General features: G+C 37.8%; 1 protein-coding gene across 7 annotated transcripts in view; it reads right to left on the bottom strand.

The window, feature by feature from the left end:
* Positions 1 to 25,133, bottom strand: part of GRIN2D (glutamate ionotropic receptor NMDA type subunit 2D) — a 688,972-nt gene that overhangs the window by 546,562 nt on the left and 117,277 nt on the right. For 4 of the 7 annotated variants that reach the window (XM_072110452.1, XM_072110449.1, XM_072110453.1 and 1 more), the window contains one exon: positions 10,648 to 10,717. The exons of 2 other annotated variants lie outside the window; for them this stretch is intronic. The gene's annotated coding sequence lies outside the window, so the exon portion shown is untranslated. Of the gene's footprint in view, positions 1 to 701; positions 770 to 10,647; positions 10,718 to 25,133 lie in introns of all 7 variants that reach the window. One more of the 7 variants, XM_072110450.1, reaches the window with a different exon arrangement.

A 25,133-nucleotide genomic window follows, 5' to 3' on the forward strand; every position in this document is an offset into this window, starting at 1 on the left:
CTCCTGCCACCGGCGAGGACTAGGCAGCACCCGATGCACAATTCTACAGCATTGTGCCTGATCGCACAACCATTGAAGGTGAGCGCATTACCTTACTAATAAGGACACCATTGGAATATCCTAGGATTTATTGCACCAGGAAGCGCTTTTTGTTTTTTTCTTTTCTCTTTAGTTCTTTCTTTCTATCTTGGTCAAATAGCCCTTACACAGCCTGGAGGTGTGTTTGGGGACATTTTCCTATTGAAAAATTAATGATGGTCTAACTAAATGCAAATCAGATGGAATAGCATGCCTCTGAAAGATGCTGTGGTAACCATGCTGGTTCAGTATAACTTCAATTTGGAATAAATCCCCAACAGAGTCACCACCAAAATGTGTCACCACCCCTACTCTATCACAGCCCCTCCTCTATGCTTCACGATGGGAACCAGGCATGTAGAGTCCATTCATTCCCCTTTTCTGCGTCGCATAAAGACACGGTAGTTGGAACCAAAGATCTCAAATTTGGATTTATCAGACCAAAGTACATATTTCCACTAGTCTAATGTCCATTCATATTAGCCCAAACAAGTCTATTCTGCTTGTTGCCTGTCCTTAGCAGTGGTTTCCTAGCAGCTATTTCACTATGAAGGCCTGCTGCACACAGTCTCCTCTTAATGAAATTCTACCATTCGATTTCATTCATTATGAAGCAAACATACCTCGAGAACACTGTAGCTCCACTGATGCTGGATCATATCTTGTTTAATCTCTGGGCTGAGTGGTTTTGCTGAAAAAAACAATTATATAATTTTGATTATGAAGCTCTGTTGCTACTGTGCCTTGTTCGCGCTTATTCTCTCACATTAGTTATTCACTGCACCACAGAATGATGTAATCACTGTGTTATCCCTGAGAGGCAGAAGTAATCAATCACTGCGCCCTTCCCCAGTTACTGTGTATGAGTGATCAAACACAGGTTGATTAGTACTTTCTGGACGGATCAGAAAGCTCTGTGTAATGTGTTTATCAATGGCAGGCTGAAGCAATCCAGCTTTCCCAAGGTCCTGAGTGTTATAATTGTTTTTTCAGCAAAACAACTCAATCAAGGTGACTCTTGGTCTTCCTTTCCTAGGGAGGTCCTCATGTGAGCCGGTTTCTTTGTAACACTTGATGGTTTTTGCAAATGTACCTGGGACACTTTCAAACTGTTTCCAATTTTTCAGACTGAGTGACATTCATTTCTTAAAGTAACGATGGCCCCATTTTTTCTCTACTTGACTGCTTTTTTTCTGCACAACACAACTGATGGTCCCAAACCCATTTATAAGGCAAGAAATACCACTTATTAAACCTTTTTTGGATATCTTATGCAATAGTTAAAGAGTTAAAGTTGTCTTGTCTGGTGAAATTATTTTATGCATTTTTTAATTTAAAAAGTCCATATGTGCGCTAGAGTCAACCTAGAGCTTGGCCACTTTTACTATACAAACTCCACTTTTAGTATATATATAATTTTTAACCTTGTTTATATACTTTGTCTATATGACCCCCCTTTCCTCAGAACTGATATAAATATAAATAAACAGTAAAAATCATAAACACACTAGGTATCGCTGCATCTGAAAATGCCCCATCTATCAAAATATAATAATGGTTTTTCACTGCGTTTAACCCCGTAACAGAAAATAGCTCCCAAAGTCGAAATGCACTTTTTTGCCATTTTGAAAAATATAAAAAACTGATCGAAAGGTCATACAGTCCTTAAAATATCATTGAAAATGTCATCAAAAGTTGCAAAAAATGACACCACACACAGCTCTGTACACGGAAGTATGTAAAAGGTTATTAGCACCAGAAGATGGTAATAAACTATTTTTTTTTTTGTACAGGATGTTTTCATTCTTGTAAATGTATGAAAATTTTTTTAAAACCTATACAAATTTGGTATCCCCATGATAAATAAAAGAATAAAGTAGACATGCTATTAGTGGCGCACAGTGAAATCCGTAAAATCCAACCACATAGGAAAACGGCACAAAGGTGTTTTTTTTCACCATTTCACTGCATTTGGATTTTTTTTCCGGCTTCCCAGTACATGGTATAGAATAATCCATCACTTTGAAGTGCAATTTGTTACACAGAAAAAAAGCCATCACACATGGAAAAATAAAAAAGTTTTTTAGTTTTTGAAGGTATAAGGGAAAAATGAAAACGCAAAAACGAAAAAGGGCCTTAGCAGAAGGGGTAAATGTGCAGTCTAAGTCACAGGGGCTCATTTACTAAGGGTCATGAGCACTTTTTTGCATGCATTGGACATCTCACTGGTCATTTGCATACAGCTTTAGGACCTCATTGCTTAGGTTTACAGGCATGTAGAGGGACAATGAAGGGATAGAGGCAATGCCCTCTAATGGCAGTTAATGAAAATATATTTAGTTTAGGGGGTTATTTTGCCTGACGGGTTCTCTTTAAGAAGTGTGTGTGCTGGGATAGTGGCACCCGCGACCTTTATTTGTGGCACAGCTGTGCAGGCTTCTCTGCTACACAAATTAGGGGACGTGTGATCGCACAGTCCAGCTGATTCATACTTAGCGCAGGATTTAACTTTAAAATTGTGTTGCAAGCCCAAGCACTTAGGTGCACCACAAAAATATTGGTGAACTCTATCTGACCTGAGCGTGGAAGCGACACATGCATGATAGTGAATTGCCGCACAGTGCATTATAGAAGGATAATGCACTTTCTGTGATCTTCGGTGACCCTGTAAGTAAATGTGCCCCACTGTGTTAATTATGAAGTGCAAAAGTTCTCCTAAGAAAGTCTAACTAACTAGCGTACAAATCCTGCCTTATAAAAAGTCTCCCATGGCGATTGTCTGGGCATCATCTTTGTGGCTATATTAGACTCATTCTTGATACATTTAAGGCTACGGACCTTATGTTCAAAGTGAGTAAACCATTTTGAGAAGGACCTGGGTGTACTTGTAGATCCATAAACTAAATAGCAGCATTTTATGTCAATCAAATCAAAGCCACCTGCATCTTGTCATTAATCTTTTGGGGACCTGCAGTAATAAATAAAAATGTTTAAATTGTAAAAAATATATTAAAAAGTTTAAAAAGTAAACATTTAAACAGTACCCTTTCCATTGAATGCATACATCAATAAAAAAAAATTAAAATAAATGAAATCCTGAATATATTAGGTATACCCTTGTTCCAAAATGAATAATCTATCAAAATATATAAATATTTATTCCATATGGTGAAGGCTATAATGGAAAAAAAACATGTAAAAGTCCAATTGCCTTTCCGCATTTTTCACAAAAGTATTAGAATTAAAAATGATCATAAGGTTGTAATTGTCAAAATAGTATTACCGTATATACTCGAGTATAAGCTGATGGAGTATAAGCCGAGACCCCTAATTTTAACACAAAAAACTGGAGTATAAGTCAATAAGTATATTGACTTGAGTATAAGCCGTGGGTAGGAAATGCATTGGTCACAGCCCCGCAGTATATAGCCTGCCAGTCCCCTGTAGTATATAGACAGCCAGCCCCCTGTAGTATATAGCCAGCCAGCCCTGTGTAGTATATACTCAGCCAGCCCCCTGTGGTATATAGCCTGCCATCCCCCTGTAGTATATAGCCAGCCAGCCCCTGTAGTATAAAGCCAGCCAGCCTCTTGTAGCATGTAGCCAGCCAGCCCACTGTAGTATATAGCCAGCCAGTCCACTGTAGTATATAGCCAGCCCTATGTAGTACATAGCCAGCCAGCCCCCCCCCTAGTATATTGCCTTCAAGTCCCCTGTAGTATATAGCCTGCAGCCCCTGCCCCCAATATAATGCCTGTAGGAAAAAAACAAAAGTGAACTCACCTTCTGACACCCCCTAAGCAGGCCCTCTTCTATCCATCACAACCCGGGCATTTGCTCCGTGTCCCTGCGCAGTACGTCACAGGCATCATTATGTAAGCTGCTCACTGACATCATAGTGTGTGCCGTTGCCGCCACACACATTAAAATGTCAGAGTGCGGCTGACGTCATGATGCCTGTGACGGACCATGCGGGGACACAGAGCTGATGCCAGAGCCGTGATATATGGAAGAGGACCTGAAGAGGAGGCGACGGAAGGGGAGTATATTTTTTATTGACTCGAGTATAAGCCGAGTTTGGGTTTTTCAGCACATTTTTTGTGCTGAAAAACCTCGGCTTATACTCGAGTATATGCAACTTAATGAAAACTTCATATTATTCAGTGGAAAATTATACCTGACTCAGAGCCATAAAGTTAAGGTTATCAGAATATGGCAATGCAAAGTTTTTTATTTTTTGCTAAGATTTTGAATACATAACTATACAAATTTGGTTTCTCAATGATTGTACTGACCCAATAAATAAGATGCCATAGCTGTAAAAGCAAAACTTGCTAAAGAAATTGCTTAACCAAGTTGTTTTGTCAACTTGAATAAGGAAAGGGAAAATTGGAAGCACAAAAACTGAAAAATGACTGGTCCTGAACTAAATCACAGGGTAGGTATATAACATTGCCATAAATCATTTGCGTGGTTGCATCTGGAAAATGCTGTTGCATTCTGGTCTACAGTTGATAAAAAGAATGCCCTGGAGCTGAAGAAGGTACCAAGGAGCAACAACAATAATAATGGGCATGGAGAATCTTAGTATGAAGAAAGAATAAAATAATGATTAAATAGGACCTGTCACCCGGGAAAAACACCCCCAACAAATTAGCTCCCCCTCATCCTGTCCCCAGCCCCTTTATATTTATTGAATTTTTATTAAAATTTGTGTTTTTACTTAGTTTTAAATCATCTGACCTCTTATCAAATAAGCGGTCGGATCGTCGTACAAGTTCCCTAGCAGTCGGCTGTATTTATGAGGGGGGTGGCCAACACACCCCTTCCACGACCCGGTCAGTCAGCAACCTTTAAGACTTGCCGGCAGCAATGCATGTATTGCGCAATCGCTGCCGGCTCTATGCGGCGATTGTAAGAGGTTGGATCATTTAAAACTAAGTATAAAAACACAAATTTTTATAAAAATTCAATAAATATAAAGGGGCTGGGGACAGGATAAGGGGGAGATAATTTGTTGGGGAGGGTTCTCGGATGACAGGTCCTCTTTAAGTCTTAAGAATTAGATTTATACTAGCTATCATTATCAGCTTAATACTGGTAGGCTGATAATGAAGTTGTGTACACTTTCAGATAACATTATAAGTCATTGGCAATTGTTTGCAAGCTAATGAGGGAGCTAAAAAGTTAATATATTATATTGTGTACAAAAAATAACCTTATCTCAAATGTGGCAGCATCTTTATAAAGATGGCAGTTGCACAAGGCTGAGGTTTTGTTGCCATGTGTTAAGCAGTTCTCAGTTTCATTCTGTTCAAGACCACACTAAATTAAATTCTGACTCCCAGAATGGTTTTCAATTTTTAAATTCTTAACATCCGGCCACTGCTCTGCTGCAGCTGAAATTAAATAACTTATCCTTCCATAAAGCTTTAAACTTAATCTTTACATTAAACTCCACAGCTCTAAAAATGTATTGGGCTTTTCCAAAGTTACAGCTAAAAAGAAATTGCTGGAAACTTAGGTAAGGTACAAAGTTAACATTAGATTAACAAAATATCCTTGCCAATGGGGTTCTTTGCTATATATCATTTTTTTAATTAAAAGGGTTTTCCAGGATTTAAAAAAAAAATATATAGGGGTGGGGTGGTATAGAAAAACAATGAAGCACTTACACTCAATTTATCCAGCGCTCCCTGTTCACCCATGGTACTGCTCGCCACTGACGGGTCTCTGTGTGTTCACAATGGCTGTCGGTGCCGTCCCAGATCACTTCTGTGTGCCTGCTACAGCCTGAATACAGCTACAGCTACTCAGGAGTGTGGCGTTGATGACACCTACAACCTCTGTATACATACAGAGGCACAGCAGTGACAGGCAGTGGTGCAAGTGAACAGGAGTACTGAAGGAGGTGGATATAAAACATTTATTGATTTTATAGACACTCTTAGTCATATGTGACTATATTTAAACCCCAGAAAAGGTATTTGTCAATAATTAGCAGAATGTAGGTTGTCCTACTGCTAGATGCCCATGTAAATCTATGCAAGTGTAAGGGTAGTTTTACCATGCAGTTATGGATCCGAGGACTGTGTCACAGATCAAAAACACTGCTGGGGAAGGGAATCCTTATATATTATGTATATATATTTATATCATATATGTGTCAAGTTAGAGAATGGAGTGCAGGCCCTAAACTCAGCCACAACCCATGTCACCTAGCTAACTAACCTTGTAATATGTGAAGCAGCCCAGCTTCGACTGTTTAGTAAATGGGTTGTCAAAACTATCCAAGCTATGTAAGTCTAAGAAGTACATAATACACTCTAGGAATGAGTACAGATTAGTCCAAACTTTGGTAATTTCTCCCCAACTGAATGAAAATGAGTTCCCAGGACACTTCCCCACTTTCCAGAACAAAGACTAGGTACAAAAATGGTTAAGATTAGCAGACTTAGAATTTTCATGGTTTTAACTAGCTTTACTGCAGTTATGGATATGCTTATCAAATTGATGGTGAAGATTCTTAACAATAAGACATTATGAGGATATTCTTCACTTGATAAATCACAGCATTTAGGCAATGCTATAGCCAACCGTAAAAGGTTTTGTATGTGAACTCACCCTATTTTCATCTTGACCTCACCAAGTTTCTATACTTCAAAATTCTACAACTCATTGAAATTGATTAATTGCTGCACTAAGCAGCAAACAACTGCCACAAACACCCACAGCACAACCATTTTGGCTCAGATCACGAATCCCATGTCTTTATCAGGGAGTAGCATTTTGGTGCAATACAGTAGTATAAGCGATCAGTGCTCCTAGAGTTCAGGTACCCTAGGACGCCTAAAAAAAAACTTAAAAAAATGAAATGATAAATGTGTCTCAACATTCAAATGGTATTCTCACCAGGCAGGGCTGGTGCCAGCATTGGGCATACCTGGGCGAGTGCCGGGGCTCAGCTGATAGGGAGCCCCACATAAGGCTGTACTTAAGGAATCCATAGGCGTAAGAGGGCTGTATCTAATGAATCCATAGGGTGTGGGGTGGGGGAAAGAAGACTGTTTTAGTTTCTGAATTTTGAATGCTTCCAAGTGAGTTCACTGCAAAGGGGCCTACTGGAACATGGATTTGGTCGACTCCTTATCTTTTATAGTTAATCTACTGTGTTTCAGGATATCAATATAAAGTAGAGGGGTATATCAAAAGTTCTCTTAGTCAACTATACTGCTAGCATTGCAATTTTTTAAAATATTTTGCCAATTATATAAAGCTATTGTATCATTTTTTTAATTCATCCTCATGCAGATCTCAACAAAAAAGAATTAAGCAATACATGTCAGCTATTGTAAAACTATTGATAACTGCCAATTGATACAGGAGACAGAAAAGAACATTCACATGGGGCAGCTCTTTAATATGGGAAGAGAGTAGGCAGCTCAGTGCGGCTAAGCAAGGAATTGCATTTTATGTGCTCAATCACAACCAGCACTGTAAAGAAAGCGACATGCCAGCACACCTAAATCATTATTGTATGGCCTTGGTTTTTTCATTCACTGCTATATTTAGCCTAGGTATGATATATAGAGCAATAGCTGTGAAGAAGATACAGATGAACACTATATTTTTCTGTTCCCCTGAAACCTTAATAAGGTGTAAACCTGAAGTGTTAAATAGTTATTTCATCAAACAAGGAAACTGTTAAATTCCACAAATGTATTTTACATACTTAAACTACGGTTTAAAAAAATTTCAAAGTTAAAAATGTTCTGCTTTCCAGGTAGGAAGTAAAATTACTTAAAAAGTTTGATAAATAACATTTCTGAAATATCTGCTCTATGCTGGAATGATATGTTTTGCATCCTCTAATTTTTCTAGGATATTATGGGGCTTAGAACTTTAGGTGCGATTTTTCTCATTTTCATGAAAATCACCAAAACTCAGATTTTGAGGGAGAACTCAGTGACTTTGAAAGGACTCAGTCAAGTGACTTTGAAAGGACTAAATAATAGTAGAACCCCATAAATTACCCAACTATAGAAACTACACCCCTCAACATATGAAAAACAACAAGTCTATTAACCCTTTTAATGTTTCACATTGGTTAAAACAATATGGACCTGCAATTTAGAAACTTTTGAATTTTTTGGAAAATACATTCATTTAGGGCAAAAATGAGACACTCATAATGAATTAAATAATGAAATGCTCTGCAAAGTTTGATGCCCAATTTCTCCTGAGTGTAACGATATGAGGGCTTATTTGTGGGCTGAGACACAATGTATAGATAATTCATTCTGGGGTTTATAGTTTATTCAAACATATGAAAACTTTATTGAGTCAAAAAATATATACATAAAACCAATTAAAAAGCACTACATGTGCTGAGGTCCAGCAACCATCCCTGAGCCCAATGCAACAGAATATATGAGTGTATATAGTAGATTATCTAGGAGATAATGCCTAGTATGGCCAAAACCACCAACAACAGTTTGATACTACCATATTCAAGAGTGCAAGTTATGTTGTATAACGTAAACAAAGTGGTTTAGCCATAAAGGTAGCAGTGAATATAGTTATCGCATGTCTGACTTACCCCTGAGGAAGCCTACATAGACAGGCGATACACGTGGGGAATCTTTCCTCCAGCTCCCTTCCTGATTGTACTATGCACTTTAGGTAACTATATTCACTGCTACCTTTATGGCTAAACCACTTTGTTTACGTTATGTTGTATAACTTGCACTCTTGAATATGGTAGTATCAAACTGTTGGTGGTGGTTTTAGCCATACTAGGCTTTATCTCCTAGATAATCTACTATATACACTCATATATTCTGTTGCATTGGGCTCAGGGATGGTTGCTGGACCTCAGCACATGTAGTACTTTTTAATTGGTTTTATGTATATATTTTTTGACTCAATAAAGTTTTCATATGTTTGCATACATCCTGCCTTGTTTCTGTGGTTTGTAACTTACATTTTGGGATGTTTACATGTTAAGGCCTAGTTATATTTTTCAGACCCTTTTCTTTTTCTGAAACATGTTTATAGTTTATTCAGCGCAACATAAAAATTATAATATTTTATCCATATTCTCTGGTTCACTATGATTATGGTGATACCTTTACGCCATGCTTCACCGTGGTGTGTAAGGGGTTAAACACCCAAGTTTTTCGATCCCGGGTGTTAGTACTGGGACTGGGCTGTGATAAGGCAATACGGCGATCCTTAAGGGGTTAGATATCAAATCTAATATGAAGGCTTTGGAGGATTAAGGGTGCATTTACACGTTCAGTATTTCAGATGTTCTTTTTGAAGCCAAAAGCAGGTGTGCATCATAATGGGTGAAAACATATCCTTGAGAGAAGCTGCTCCTCCTCTTTTGTTCACTCCACTCCTGGTTTGGACATCAGAAACTGCATCTGAAAAACTGAATGTGTGAATGCACCCTAAGAATTTCTGCAGAACATCAAGTTATGTCTTGAAACCCTTCTAATGCACAGCTCTGCTCCAAATGTCATGGAAACTACCGCCATTTGTGTGAGCGTGTTGGAATACATGGGGCCATGTAATATCTGATGAAACAATGGCTAGCACACTGCTAAGATATCTATTTATATGGATACAGCCTACTGCAATACAGAACTACTGACATATTGTTATGTCACATAACAATTGTTATAGCTATACCTTTCATGCCTAAAAATGTGAGGCTATTGTATATCACTAAATAATCTTACTACAGCAAGGTAGTAGATACCATAATCAAAGACAGAAAATATATAAAAATATCCAGACAGAAAATAAAATCAGCTCAACAAAAAATTGTGTTAACCGATTTTAAATGTGAGTAAAATATGAAATGTTGGATACATTTTTAATTCTATATTTTAATCATAATATTGTAATAATATTTAAAATATTAAATTAAGTCTCTATATAAAATTATTGTTATTTTATTTCCATGCTGCTGAAGTCATTCAGTTAAATTAGATGCTAATTCAATTTCAATAATGGAATTAAATGGCCATATTACTACACATGGTAACAATATCTGATAATTATTGTTTTTCCAGAAACATTTCCCTTTCTAAACCGATTAGATTGTGTGACATGAATATCATCTCCTTTTTCGTCATGTTACTTGTATTCATGAATATGATAACACACATGGGGAAGTTATAGCTTATAGTATATTACATAATTTTATGTTATTAATTAATCTTTCATCATTAGTTTCATAATAATAATTAAAGTGACACATTTTGGAATGTAAAGAGATGGCTATGGCTTATCTATGAATGTCTTTACATCATCCTTGTGGTCAAACTGCTGATAACAAATCTCAATAATAATATTTCATGTAAGAAGCTCTCAGAAGCCAATTCTTTGTAGATATATTCTCCATTTATGTAAAAATGTTTCCCTTGAGAATAATGGTGCTGACTTATTTTACTTATACAGAAAAGAAATAGTTAAAACAGTAAAATAAGAAAAAAACCAGATGTTGCCATGTATGTAACCTGAATGAATACATGAACTCTTAAAATATTCCCTACTTACCCCTTTCCTTTCCCTTCCTCTTTGTGTGATTTACTTGTAGAAAGTATTGTCTGTTTTAAAATATTCTGTACTGCAAAGAAACAATAAAATATCCAGATAAGAAAACAGAATTGTAACTTTTTGTAAATTAGTTTTATTTAGAAGTTTACAGATTCCTTTAACATCAGTCTTTTGCTTCAGGAAAATCTGTGTTATAGGTGAATTTGTTCTTAAATAAATTTTCTTAAAAAAGGAGTATAGATATTACATTTTGTTTAAAAAAAAGTGTAAAGGAACTGAAAATCTAAACATTGAAATCTTGTCTTGTAAAATGCTGGTCATTTTTTGGAATCTAATGAAGTTTTATGATTAATGTCAAATTAACATTTCTTCGAAATTTCCAGTAAATACTAAAATCTTAATCTCTGTATTGGCTTATTCACACATCAGCTTTTTATCAGTATGCTCTCCATGATTTTCTAAATGATAGCACACTGACTTACCCAAAGCTCCAACAGAAAATAATCTCACTTCAAGATAGCTTTGGAGCCAATCTCATGCCAATAAGATCAGATATTCTAGATTATGAAAATATGAGCATACAAAACAACTTTAAGAGTAGCGTACCGCATTAACTGTAGAAAATAATCCTCTATATTTTTATTGCTGGGCAGACAGATTCTTCAAATGGTAACTTTGTGCACAGGTGAAAATAATTTTAAACACCAGAGTTAGCCCTTTTAGGATTGCCAAGGCAACAAAGCAGCTTATTTCCAGAACTGAACTATATACAGTGATTGCTGGGGGAGCGGTGTATAGTGATTGCTGGGAGAGCGTTATATAGTGATTGCTGGGAGAGCTGTATATCGTGATTGCTGGGGAGTGGTATATAGCCATTGCTGTTCCCTGTCTGGACTACATTCAATTGGGGCTCTCACCATATTTTGCGCAGAGGGGCTCCCACCAACCTTAATCCGGCCCTGATTGGTCCAATTCACTAATCATACGTCTGATGACCTAGGACCTTCTTACCTGAACTACCAATCAACACTCATGCTGCCAATATGAGTGGTGACATCATTCCGGACTCGTGCCGCTAATGGTCCTGGATGATGAGTCATACTTGCGACCCAAATACCATTGGACACCTTCAATAGTGACAAGGAGATTATGTGACAGCTCACAAGAGTGACGACACCAATGACGTACAGGGGGATTCCGCGAGCCGTCGCTCATGCGCGGGGAGATATAGTATTTCAGTGAATCTCCCAGACCTCTGCATCCATCCAAAAGTCTGCGCGTGCGCAGGGAGATAGAATCATTTTTCTTTATGCTCGCAATGTCCTCATTGGGTACCGGGATTGACTCGGCAAGTACGAGCTGGTAATTTGAAACACATAATGGCCTACAACCTCGTAGAAGGACAATTATAAGACAGTATGGCTAATCAGTGTTATAAGTTCTGACATACGGACGATCCATGTCAGTATAAGGCAAGTATAGGTCCAATATAGGCCAGAGGGGCAAAGTACTTTCTAGGACGACATTCAGTATTAAAGCAAAAGAACCCCACACTATGTTCCATATGGGTACGATTAATGTATGTTATATCAGATGGTATGTTAGATGGCATATTTATATCAAATTTGCTATGGGCTCGCCCTATGAAAATAGTAAAGGCCACAGGTAAATGCCTCATCAGCACATAAATGAGTAAAGGGTTGCTGTTAGGATGACCCCAATGTAATGATAAATCTCATTAAAGTGTTTATAGTGAAATTGTTATAAAATTCAATCTATTTGACTAAATAAACCCAATTTGGGAAAATAAACCCACTTCGAATACTCCTACTTTGCGTGCTTCTGTAATAAACATATCTCTAAGGTATAATGTAAACAGTCCAACAATTGATGAATATTGCTTTACAGAGAGGCAGAATAGATACAGGAATAATAGCAACCTCAACATGCAAATTTTAAAACAATAGTGCATGATATACAATTGGTTAAGGTGTATTTTAATACTTTATTAAATAGTAAGTTTTAGACCTATAAGGCTCTATTCTGTCTTAGGACAGTTCTGGAAATAAGCTGCAGGTGCAAATAAACTCTTAGGACAGTTCTGGAGTCAGCAGAAATCAGAAAAAAAAATACAGCAGATAAGCTGTGTGAAAATTAAAAAATATTTAGCATATTTAACATGCTGACTTATTATTGATTCACAGAAAAGCCATTAAATGAAAATCACACTATTTGAGAACCTAATCTACTCAAAAGTTGATATAATTTGAGTTGTTTTCATGATTATCACACAGTTCTCATACATTCTCATGGAGAACAACCAGCAGACCTCTTTCAAGCTGAAAAATAACTAGGGTTAACCCTGGTCATTTTAACATGCTAAATCTTGGACGACTTGAATATGTCCCTGCAGTCAATATCTATTTTAGATTCATCTCTGGTGAATCTAACATTGTTTGCACTTCACAGTTTGCTGCAGATGACCTTATTTGCTACAAGCCTTCAACTAAGAAAATCATTTAGCTCATCTGTAATGAAAACTAGTGCGATGCAGAAGTAGAGATGTTGCTTAAAGAAACCAGTCAGAGTTCCGCATGGATTTCCTGCACAAGAAAACTGGAAAATAAATTCCAGATATTGCATGCAACCAGGCCATGTTTTCTTTCAATTGTATACATTTTAAAAATAAATTGCAGATAAATATAAAATTAGAAATTAAAATAAGACACTTTTCTTTCAATTTCGTTTCTGTAACAATTTTCAAAAACTCTCATGAGTCAGAAAGCATTTTGTGTAATCTGTTTAGAGATAATTTGTCTTTGCTGCTGTTTTCCTAGTCTTTTTCTGCAGTGCAAAGGTCATGTTTCGACTAGTGGGAGCCTTCACAATAACATTTACTGATAACATTCCATTTCCCTTGAGAAGCAGTGCTTTTTGCAAGAAATGAAACCTAGAGTTGATTGGGGAAAAAAGGGGAGGCAAAGCTAATTCTGGTTTTTATATACATGACTGCGAGCCCTAAATAAAGTGTGATTTGAGTGCAGCTTATGACCAGGTGTCTGTGTCTTTTTGTTATACTCTGTCGTTCTGGTACTGGGAGTCATTTTGTTTTCCCTTACAACTAATTTGGAGATCACCTTACAACTTAGGGAGGGTTGTTGGAGCCCTGGACAAGAATTTTTGAAAATGTTTCCTTATTTATTTGACATAAGAGATAGGATCACAATAAATTAGTTATAGTTTTAAAATAATTGGAAATCAGTATAAGGAATAAAGTAGAAACCAAACAAAATAATACTGTAACTACTCTGAAGTACTGACTCTGTTTATACTTACCCTCTTTGCACCCTGCTCCATACATGTACAGTGCAGAGCTACTCATCATACAGAGGTGGGGTTTGTGGCATATTACAGCAAACACCCACCGTTACTACCCGTGATTGGTGCTAGCATTGATCGCGAGCGGCAATGCATGTGCACTGCCATCTTTGTGGGGATTGCCGCTCCCCATGACGTCATCGGGGAGTAGTGATCAGTTGCCATGAAAGCCTTGGGTCTTTGTTGACCCGAGGTTGTAATGCTTCTGGAGATTTGTTACAATGCGCCAGTGACCCTTGATGGTCACTATTGCCTTGTCTCAAAATGCCAGATCTATCAAAATATTAAAACAGTTATTCCAAGCAGTAAACCCCATAATGGAAAATAGTGCCCAAATGTCTGAAACACAACTTTTACACCACATAAAAAAATGTAATAAAAAGTGATCAAAAGGTCGCACAAACCTCTAATTGCTAGTACTGAAAACGTCAGTTAATCTTGCAAACTACTAAATCTAACCTAGCTCTGTACACCGAAGTATGAAAATGTTATTAGTGTCAGAAGATGGCAAAACTATTTTTGTTTGTAAACATTGTTTTAATTTTTGAAAATGTATAAAAACACAATAAAACCTACATAAATTTTGTATCACTGTGATTGTACCAAACTAAAGAAAAAAGTAAATGTGTCATTTGCAGTGAAGCAAAAAAAAAAAAAATGAGCCAACAGTGAAAGAAAAAAAACTGAGCCCACAACTAATGTAAATGCGCTTTTTCAGCAATTTCACCATATTTGGAATTTTTTTCAGCTTCCCAGTATACAGCATGGAATAATAATAAAGTCACTGAGAAGTAAAATTTGTTACGCCAGGACATATCCACCCCCATTTGGTCCAAAGACTACAAAAATAAATAGTACCCATGACTTTAATACAGAGACAATATTAATGATGAGAGCGCTGCACAGAACTGCCAATCCAAAGTCCAGGGCAACAGCTCTTTGTGACACAGAAAGCATATAGTCATACAGTAGCAGAAGGAGGGCCATGTGTTCTCTAACTGACCATAACCAATCTACCCTCAGAACCTCATGATAGTATTCAAGAATATAATAGTAAGGTCCTTGAAGGTGGATTGGTCATAGACAGATCAAATGATTTACTGCCATTTTATGGTGATGGAAGATAATATACATCCTTCACACATTACAAAAAACATGAATAAGTGGCCAACCCCTTTAAAGTGTTTTATTTACCATGTGTCTCCCTGTTTATTATGATACTAAAAGGGAACCTGTCACCACAGGGCTCATTTTCAATGGATACAGCTTACAATAGATAGTAACTAGTACTTCGGAAACATGTTTTTAAATATTTGCTACATGCATTGGTTACAGAGACATAAAATGGTAAAGTTTACCTGGCTCCCTGCCAGGTCACCGACTGAAGTCTTGGGGGTTGTACTTTCCAAAAGAATAATGCTCAACTTCTAGTTTGAATCCAGCAATGGCCGTCCCCTCGCTCAATCCCCCTCCCACAATCTCCCTCTATTACAGCTTCCACCCATGATGTAGGATTAATCCCAACATGCAAAGTGGGCAGAGGCGGCTCGTTGTGCCTCGCTGTTTACTGTGCATGCGTCCGTTCGCTGCTCTGTCTTACTATGTAGTTTGCGTACGTCTTCACTGTTTAGTAAGACAGACGCATGTGCAGTGATAGGCATGTCACGTAGAGCAGTGCAGTGACCCTACGTCACCGTGTGCCAGTTTTGATTAATCAGGCGTACTCTTCACATTCCACAGGTAAACTGCAGGTAGTGCACTAGTTTTGATAAAAGTGGGCCAATTATTTTATTTTAGAAAAAATTCAGTATCAGAGGAAACATGATGTTTAACCCCTTATACGTGGACTGCAGGTGTTCAGGGAAGTTCATATGCTGAGCCCTCTACATACCCAGTAAGTGTTTGCTGCAGGTTGCAGAAAATACCCACCGGTAATACCCATGATAGGTGCTAGCACTGTTCATGGGCGTTTATCTTGAAATTCCTGTCAGCAAAGCTGCCAGCAGTGTTAAAAAGCAGGCAGGATGTGAGCCACCATCTTGGCTTTAATCATCATTCCTCGTGATGTCATCATGGAGCGACTATCTGTTGCTAGGACAGCCTCAGGTCTTCGTAAATCCAGAGGCTGTATAACAACTGATCATGTGTTACAATGCACCCAGAACTTGGAAGGGGTGTGGAGCAGCACTGTGTTAATAATGTTGGGTGCAGGTCTCCCAAAGGTCAGACTAAACCAGCAGTAATCTTCAAAAAAATGCCAATGAAGCAGCACTTCGTTGTAGAAAAGTGTATTTATTCCATCATTAGCAAGTGGCACATTGTAATGCATGATCAGTAAAATCCTGTACTGTACATGATAGTAAAATACTGTAGCATGACAGTATACATTAGGATAAATAATGCAACCTAGGGATAAAATACCATAAGAGGATCCGAAAAATGGTAATAAATAAAAAAACATAAAAATTCAAATTGACCCCCTAGAACTTTCCCTGGAACTGTATATAAATATATTAAACAGATACACAAATAAACAGTAAAAATCATAAACATGTTAGATATCACTGCTTCCCAAAATGTCTGATCTATAAAAATATAATAATGGTTATTCCCAACGTTTAAACCCATGATTGAAAATAGGGCCCTAAGTCAAAAATTTTTGCCATTTTGCAACATTAAAATATTTTTATAAAAAGTAAACCAAAAGCTATGCAGTCCTCAAAATGCTAACATTTAAATTGGCATCTCATCTTGCAAAAAAAATGACACAAAACACAGCTGAAGTATGGAAAGTTATTAGCGTCAGAAAATTTAAGAAATTTTCTTTTGGTTTTAATTAAGGTATGAAAACATTATAAAACCTATATTAATTTGTTATCCCCATATTTGTAGTGATCCAAAGAATAAAGGAGATGTCATTTGGGGTACACACAATGAAAACTGTAAAATCCAAGCCCACAAGAAAATGGCACAAATGCATTCTTTCACTAATTTCACTACATTTGGAATTGCCTGCTTCCCAGTATACGACATAGAATATTAAACCCTGTCACTATAAATTGCAATTTGTTACACAGAAAACTTTCTCACAGCTCTTTACATGGAGAAATAAAAAAGTTTTATTTTTAAAAAAGATTTTTGAAGATGAGGAGCGAAAAATGCAAATGCAACGAAAAAGTGCCTGGTTGTTAAGGGTTAAGACAAATCTATGCTGTTTTTTGCAGACCAGGGATGATATCACAGAGATATATCACTGGCTGCTACGGAGAAAGAAGTTATATTGAAATCCATATCTGATCATCATGTATTTAGTAGGTAATGTATACAGTGAAAAAAGAAGAGAGGCTAGGATTGAACCCTGAGCAACCAACAACATTGTTAAAAGAAGAAGATGTAGTGCTAGTACTGCAAAATGATACAATAAAAAAGCATTTAGAGAAGTAGGATGACCAGGACAAAACAATTGTCACAGGAAACCATATAAAGACAGTATCAAGAACTAGGGAAAAAGGAAATGGAAATCGGTCCCTTACTCTAAGATAGACTCAGCCTGGGGTCAGCTTACCTGGGCTATCTCCAGACCCAAAAACCCTCTCTCTCTGGACACGAAGACCTTTACAAATAGTAGGGAAAATGACTTAAAAATATTAGGGTCTGGTGTACGAAATTTGGACCCCCCTAACGAAACAAATGCTGGAAATAAAAATTTGGAGAACAAGCAATCCCTGCATGCACACAAACACACAATGAGATTGAATACAGGAAAAAGGGTAACAACCAGAGCAGGTCCAAAAAACACTGCCTAGAAAATAAACACAGACAAAGGGGAACAAAGTGGTGAGGGAATAGAAGAGTATAGACAACTTCACAAAATCTCTCACCACAGTCAAATATCAAGGTATTAGGAAGTATAGATATTCATACAGAACAGAACCAGGGATAAGCTGCTGATACAACAATACCTAGCAAATACTCTATGACAAAACCAGCCTTAAATGGAGCCGACCACTCCAGATAGGATAATACAATTTAACACAGCGGAAAACACCAGCAGGTAATGCAGAAACTCCAGCAACAAAAAGACAAGTAAAAACAATCAGGCTACATAGCATGGTGGTAGAGAACCGGGCAGAAAGGCCACAGGATGCCGTTTCAAATCCTGACAACAGTATAATTTGTGGTGAAAAAAACAGTACCTGAGGAGCATAGCAGTAGAAGTTGGAAACAGCAATGAAAGCTGTAGAGATGAGTAGACTTGATGTCCGCATTTGGGTTCAGTGTTCAAGTTTGGCCACCCGATATTATGAAAACTTTATTCTCTAGGTCAATGCAATTTTAGAGACCAACTTTGTATTATTTTTGCCACGTTAGGACTTTTAAACATTGAAAACATTTGAAAAATAGCTGCATTTTGTCTAACCATTTCATTTCAATCTTTTATTTTTCTTTATTACCATAGAGAACAAATATTTTGCTATATTGGACCTCTGGAACGGGTTTGCACAATATTCCTATTTTTGTAATTCAGTTTTTAATAAAATTTTTCTTTACTTTAAACAAATATGTTCCTTGATTTTATAGGTTTTTTTTATCCCCAGATAGGGACATGAACATGTAATCATTTGACAGCTTGTATAATACCCTGCACTGTTTATACAGTGCAGTGTATTTTACCTTGTCAGTATTATTGACAGACAGCCTATTAGACCCTGCCACAGAAGTCGCTCTCCTGCAATAAATTCCCACCTTGTGAGTGTGCTCCAGAGTGCCAGCAGAAATAAGTGAAACATTTACCTCTTCCATAGAACTCATATAGATGCTATGACTATTTCATCTAAATTTGCTCTCCTACCCTTCTCCCTTCCTGCTTCTAGCAGAGTGCTGGTTGAGGAATTAACATAGAATCATGATTTAGCAAATTCTTATAAAGTGAAAAGCATTTCCCAATAATTTGAAAGGGATATGAAATGGAAAGGCATATTAGACATCAGTGGCTGTAAATAATAAATTGTATATACAGGCGGTCCCCTACTTAAGGACACCCGACTTACAGACAACCCATAGTTACAGACGGACCCCTCTGCCCACTGTGACCTCTGGTGAAGCTCTCTGGATGCTTTACTATAGTCCCAGACTGCAATGATCTGCTGTAAAGTGTCTGTAATGAAGCTTTATTCATAATTCTTGGTCCAATTACACCAAAAATTTTGAAACTCCGATTGTCACTGGGGCAAAAGAAAAAAAATTGTCTAGAACTTCCATTATAAAATATACAGTTTCGACTTACATACAAATTCAACTTAAGAACAAACCTCCAGACCCTATCTTGTATGTAACCCGGGGACTGCCTGGTACATGTATATTTTGTTTATATGTCTTGTATAAATTAATCTGTTAAGCAATTGTCTGTGAACCCAAACATATAAATGTTGCACAGACGATATACTGAGTAAGAAATTCTCCTGTTATAGAACTTGTGAATTAATCAGGGACTTTTGAGATTGCACATTTATTTACAGTAAATATTTGATTCACCTCTCAGAACCTTCCATTGTCAGGGTGTAAATAAACTATTAAATAACGTTTCCTATATTAGCTGGATTTTGCCGGGGTAGTTCAAAATATTATCTAAATTAGAAGCATGGCAAGAAGAGGCAGAGTGTTTTCTATGTTTAGAAGAAACACACTGTAAAAAAGGGCTGGGACCGTTTGGTGTGCTCAGCACATGTTTTAATGATATAGGCCTTTTTACAAAGTAATTCTAAGTATATTTTTAAAATTACCCTTGGATAATTTACACCATGGTGCCTCCTATATCTTCCATTTAGTGGATTTGGATGTTATATACTCTGCACGTTTGGAAGATCGAAGCAATGTATGAATAATCCGCACAAGGGTGTGAACATAGAAGTGTTCTTTGTTTCTCCACTACCCTGGACAAGGAAATGCTTCCGACCCACTTCATTTGATACTTCACCTGTGCAGTGAATGAAGGAGTCCTTTGAGCGCAACTACGAACATAAGGATTTACAAAAAGAGTTTTTTTACTCCTGCTGTGTACTGCTCCTCTGAGAAGTATACCCTTCTTGTCAGTAAATTTGTGAATTTTTTTTTCCACCCATCCTCTTGCTGTCATCACTCTCCAGCTGTAGATCTTGTGCTTTACACACCTGCGAGAACTCCGAACAATCGAAAAGTGACGTTGGCGAATGGAGGCAGGGGTGGGAAGTGCTAACAGGAGGTGGAGTGGGTAGCGCAAATGGTGGTCAGGAGGTGAGGTTACATCTCCAGTATATTAAAAATATAGGCTTAGATAAAGAACTGACAACTAAACACAAAATTGAAACTTATATGGTTAAAAAGATTATATAGCATATAAAAGATGATATAGCATAGTTTTGGACAACACAGTATATTATAGTTACAAATAATCACAGTCTTTATTGACCCCAGTTAATCCCAAAACAACTAGCCAAATGCCATTGTATCACATTTATGGACCTTAAATGTCTGCTTTACAGAATTTAATGCTGGCAAAAACACAGCACCAAGCAAAGGCCATACATAAAGATAAACCAAACTAAACAGGGATGTATAATACAGCCAAAATGCACAATAAAATATTTTTAACCACTTAATGACTTTTGTTGGTTTTGTACTTCTATTTTTCAATCCCCACCTTAAAAAAATATATAACTTTTTTTATTTTGTGTGTATGTGGGGGGGGGGGGGGTGCTGGTTGTGCCCCTCTTCTTCTTCCCCCATCTCCTCTACTCTGTGTGTGGGGGGAGGGTCACACCCAGAGTGTGATGTGTTATGACACATTGGCCAGCACCAGGTCAAAGTCTGTGGCGGCCTATGGCGTGCACTGACCCTTTGCAGGCAGATGTCTGTTGTCATCACACGTCACGTGTGCAGCAGCTCTGAAGAAGGCGACCAATAGGAACTGTATGAGTATGTTTTATTTTTTTTTTACTATTGGCTATTGGGGGCAGCACTGCGACTAGTGGGGGTGGCACTGTAACAACAGGAGGTGGTGCTTGCTACTGGGGGTAGCACTTTGACTACTGGGGGTAGCACTGACTTGTTGGGAAGCACTGTGACTACTGGGGCCAGCACTGGCTAATGGGGGCTGAAATGTGACGAGTTACTGCTCGTAACATGGGAACATGGGAGCATCTCAAACATCTACCATTCTCTTTCTGGTTCATTTTATATAGATGAGATGGAGAAAAATATATCATATGTAAAATGCTATATTGAATTAATCTATGATTCCATCCTAGAGAGCAATTTCTAATGTTTCTATATATTCAACTCCATACAATGGGATCATTCCCCTCTATTGCCACTATTATTATTAATAAGAGACAGATCTTTAAGATTTATAACCACCTAGGAGTATTGCTATTAATAGTAGTAGTGCCATTAAACACCTCCTCTATACACTCATATGACACCACACTTAATCCACAACCTTTTCTTTCCTAAAATCCCCTAATGCATGTATCACCTGTCCATATCTCAAAAAAATTCTCCTTTAAGGAGATGGTGAGTCTTAATAAAGTGATCAAACAATTTAAACTTTCCTCCCTCAACGTACCTAACCCCCCTTTTTTCCCAAAACTTTGCATCTGGCACCTCCATTCATTCTGGAATCTGATAGTTACACCATAACAGTGTCTTAACAAGCAATTGTTACAAATAAGTACGTTTTTTTTAGCTTTTTGCTCGAACATTTCATCCCTTAATTCCTTGTCTAGAGGTAATAATTGTGATTTCTCCCAGTTTATTTGTAACCCTGACCATTTCCAAAAATTCTTCAATAATGGAGATTACTCTTTAAACCATATGCATGGTATCCTAAAGATATGATATTAGGTCCCTTGCGTGTAGGCAAAGTTTGTCTGAAACTCCACACCCCCCCCCCCCCCCCCCCTCCGGCTATATTGCAATCCTGTTTCAGTAAGGCAGCCAGGGGTTCTATATAAACAGCATAGAGTAGGGGGGGAAAAGGGCACCCCTGCCTTGTTTCCCTAGACAGAGGAAACTGGTCAGACTGGATTCCATTAATTATTACTCTAGCCACTGGGGCCTTATACAAAGCCTTAATCCGTCTGAGTAAAACAGTACCAAAGCCAAAAGTTTCCAAGACTAACCATAGAAAGCTCCACTCCACCTTGCCAAATGCCTTAAAGGCGTCCAAAGACAGGATGGAACAGAGCCTTCCCTCCCCCATCTCTATTGCCGAATATAATCTAAGAATGCAATCATACATCTTACAACCTGGAAAATATTTTTGCTATTATTTTTGCATCTGTATTCAACAGTGAAATGGGTCTGTACGACCCTACTTCCAGACTATCTTTGTCTTTTTTTGGAATTACAATAATATTTGCTTCTGACATGGAGTCTGAGATTTTACTCTTCATTCCAGCATACTTTACTGTCTCTAACAACAAAAGGTAGTAACACTTCCCCATATTTCCTGTATACTGCGAACGGGAGACCATCAATACCTGGAGAGGAGTCTTTAGTGCAACCTTTCACAGTGTCTTTTATTTCTCCCAAGGTAATGGGGGACTTTAATTTCTCTCTCTGGCTTTCCGAGAGCTTAGGAAGTTTTATCTTTCTTAACCCCTTAAGGACCAGGCCCTTTTTCGTTTTTGCATTTTTATTTTTCACTCCCCACCTTCAAAAATCTATAACTTTTTTATTTTTCCATGTACAGAGCTGTGTGATGTCTTATTTTCTGCGTAACAAATTGCACTTCAAAATGGTGGTATTTAATATTCCATGCGGTGTACTGGGAAGCGGGAAAAAAATTCCAAATGCAGTGAAAATGATGAAAAAACACATTTGCGCCATTTCTTGTGGGCTTGGTTTTTACAGCTTTCACTGTGTGCCCCAAATGACAGATCTACTTCATTCATTGGGTCAATACAATCACAGGGATACCAAATTTGTATAGGTTTTATAATGTTTTCATACATTTACAAAAATTAAAAACTCCTGTACAGAAAAAAAACTTCATTTTACAGTGTTCTTGCGCTAATAACTTTTTCATACTTTAGTGTACAGAGCTGTATGTGGTGTCATTTTTTGCTACTTCTGATGACGTTTTGATCACTTTTTATAAAATATTTTCTATTTTTTAAAATGGCTAAAAAATGCAATTTGCGACTTCGGGCGCTATTTTCTGCTACGGGATAAAACGCAGTGGACGCGGCGATACCTAATGTGTTTAGAATTTTTACTGTTTATTTATATTTATTTCAGTTCTAGGGAAAGGGGGGTGATTAAAATTTTTATGTTTTTTTAATATAATTTTTTTTTTTACTTTTTTTTATTTTTTTTTTTTTACTATTTTTCAGACTCCCTAGGGTACTTTAACCCTAGGTTGTCTGATTGATCCTACCATACACTGCCATACTACAGTATGGCAGTATATGGGGATTTTGCATACCATCTATTACAATGTGCAGATCGCACATTGTAATAGATAGCCTTGATCATGACAGCCTCGGATCTTTGTGTGATCCGAGGCTGTCATGACAATGGATCACCGCTCCCCGGTGACGTCACGGGGAGTGACGATCGGAGCCAAGATGGCGGCGCCCACGCGCCGTTGGCTCTTTAAAGCCACTGGCAGCTTTGCCAGCGGCGATCAAAGGGTTAACACCCGCGATCGGTGCAAGCACCGATCGCGGGTGTTAGCGACGGGCGTTTGCTTCATTATGAAGCAAATGCGCGGTGAGTATGAAGAGGGCTCCCCCATGCGCAGCAAGACGTAAGGGTACGTCTTATTGCGCTATGGGATTAAATACCCCTGAATTTCCTCTTTGGAACAAGACACTTGAGAGGTGTACAAATCTTCATAAAACAATTAAATTGCTCTAACACCTTCCCCTGGTCCTTTACTAATCCACCTTGTTGACTGCGTATTCCTGAGATGTAACTGTTTGGGGGGTTGTATTATATAGGCCAATACTGAAAAGTATCTCTGTCCTCTAAAGAACAATCTATGTTGTGCTTTCCCTGCCAAAAACTCCTCATAATTTTTTTTTAGCTTTCCCATTCTCGCTAGTTTGTTGCCTCTTCAAAATTCTTTCGGCCTTTATATATTTCTGTTTAAGCTGTTTTTTTTTACAGTTACCTTTTTTAAACATACCCCTCAAATAGGCTTTACGAGCATCCCAGATACGCAATTTATCTTACCAAATGCCACATCTAGGGAGTCCCCCAATATTGAGAGCCAATATGGGTTTAAATTGAAGTTTCGTATTTTCCTCTCCATTGGGCCTATTGATGCCACCACTGGCCCATGGTCCAAAAGCGTTATTGACTCGTATTGCATTTTGTTAATATTGGGCATTAGGGATTGGCTCACCAAACAATGATCAATACGAGTCAATACTTTATGTGTTTTGCTCAGGTACGGGAAAGCCTTCTTTGTACTGAATTTCGAATGCCATACATAGACTAAGCCGAGTTCACCACAAAATATTGATAATTTTTAGTCTCTTTCACTAGGAGATTCTCCCTCTCTTCCCTCCAAAGACATTCGGTCCAGGCTAGCATTGAATATTGCATTCAGGTCCCCTATTAATAATACTGGGTAATTTTCCTTACCTTCCCTGAATTTTAACAGCTCACCTAAGACACTAAGAGAGAAAGGTGGGGGAATATATACAAACACCAGCAAAATTTGCTGGCCCCCTAGCAACCCACACAAAAAATATATCTCCCCTCCTTATCTAACTGTTTACTTAAAATGTCTGTGGATCCGGCAAAGATCATACTCCTTAGTTTATCACCCCTAAGGTTCAGGCAAAAATCCTTATCATAGAACCCTTTTAGAGAAGAAAAAAAACCCATACCCCCATCAGTACCCCACCCACACCCACACCTTCATCTACCGTAACCATGTTCCGTAGATCTCTCACTTCCTCCTACGCCATTCCTCTACACTTCCAGCTCCCCCCTCTCTCTAGTCTTAGCAAATATAACCTCTGTAAACACCGCAACAAATACGATATAACCATTTACAATCCATACACCTCCATGTATAGTCATGGCCAAAAGTTTTGAATGACACATATATTATA

The sequence above is a fragment of the Engystomops pustulosus genome, chromosome 6 (genome assembly GCF_040894005.1).
Source record: "Engystomops pustulosus chromosome 6, aEngPut4.maternal, whole genome shotgun sequence".
NCBI lineage: Eukaryota > Metazoa > Chordata > Amphibia > Anura > Leptodactylidae > Engystomops > Engystomops pustulosus.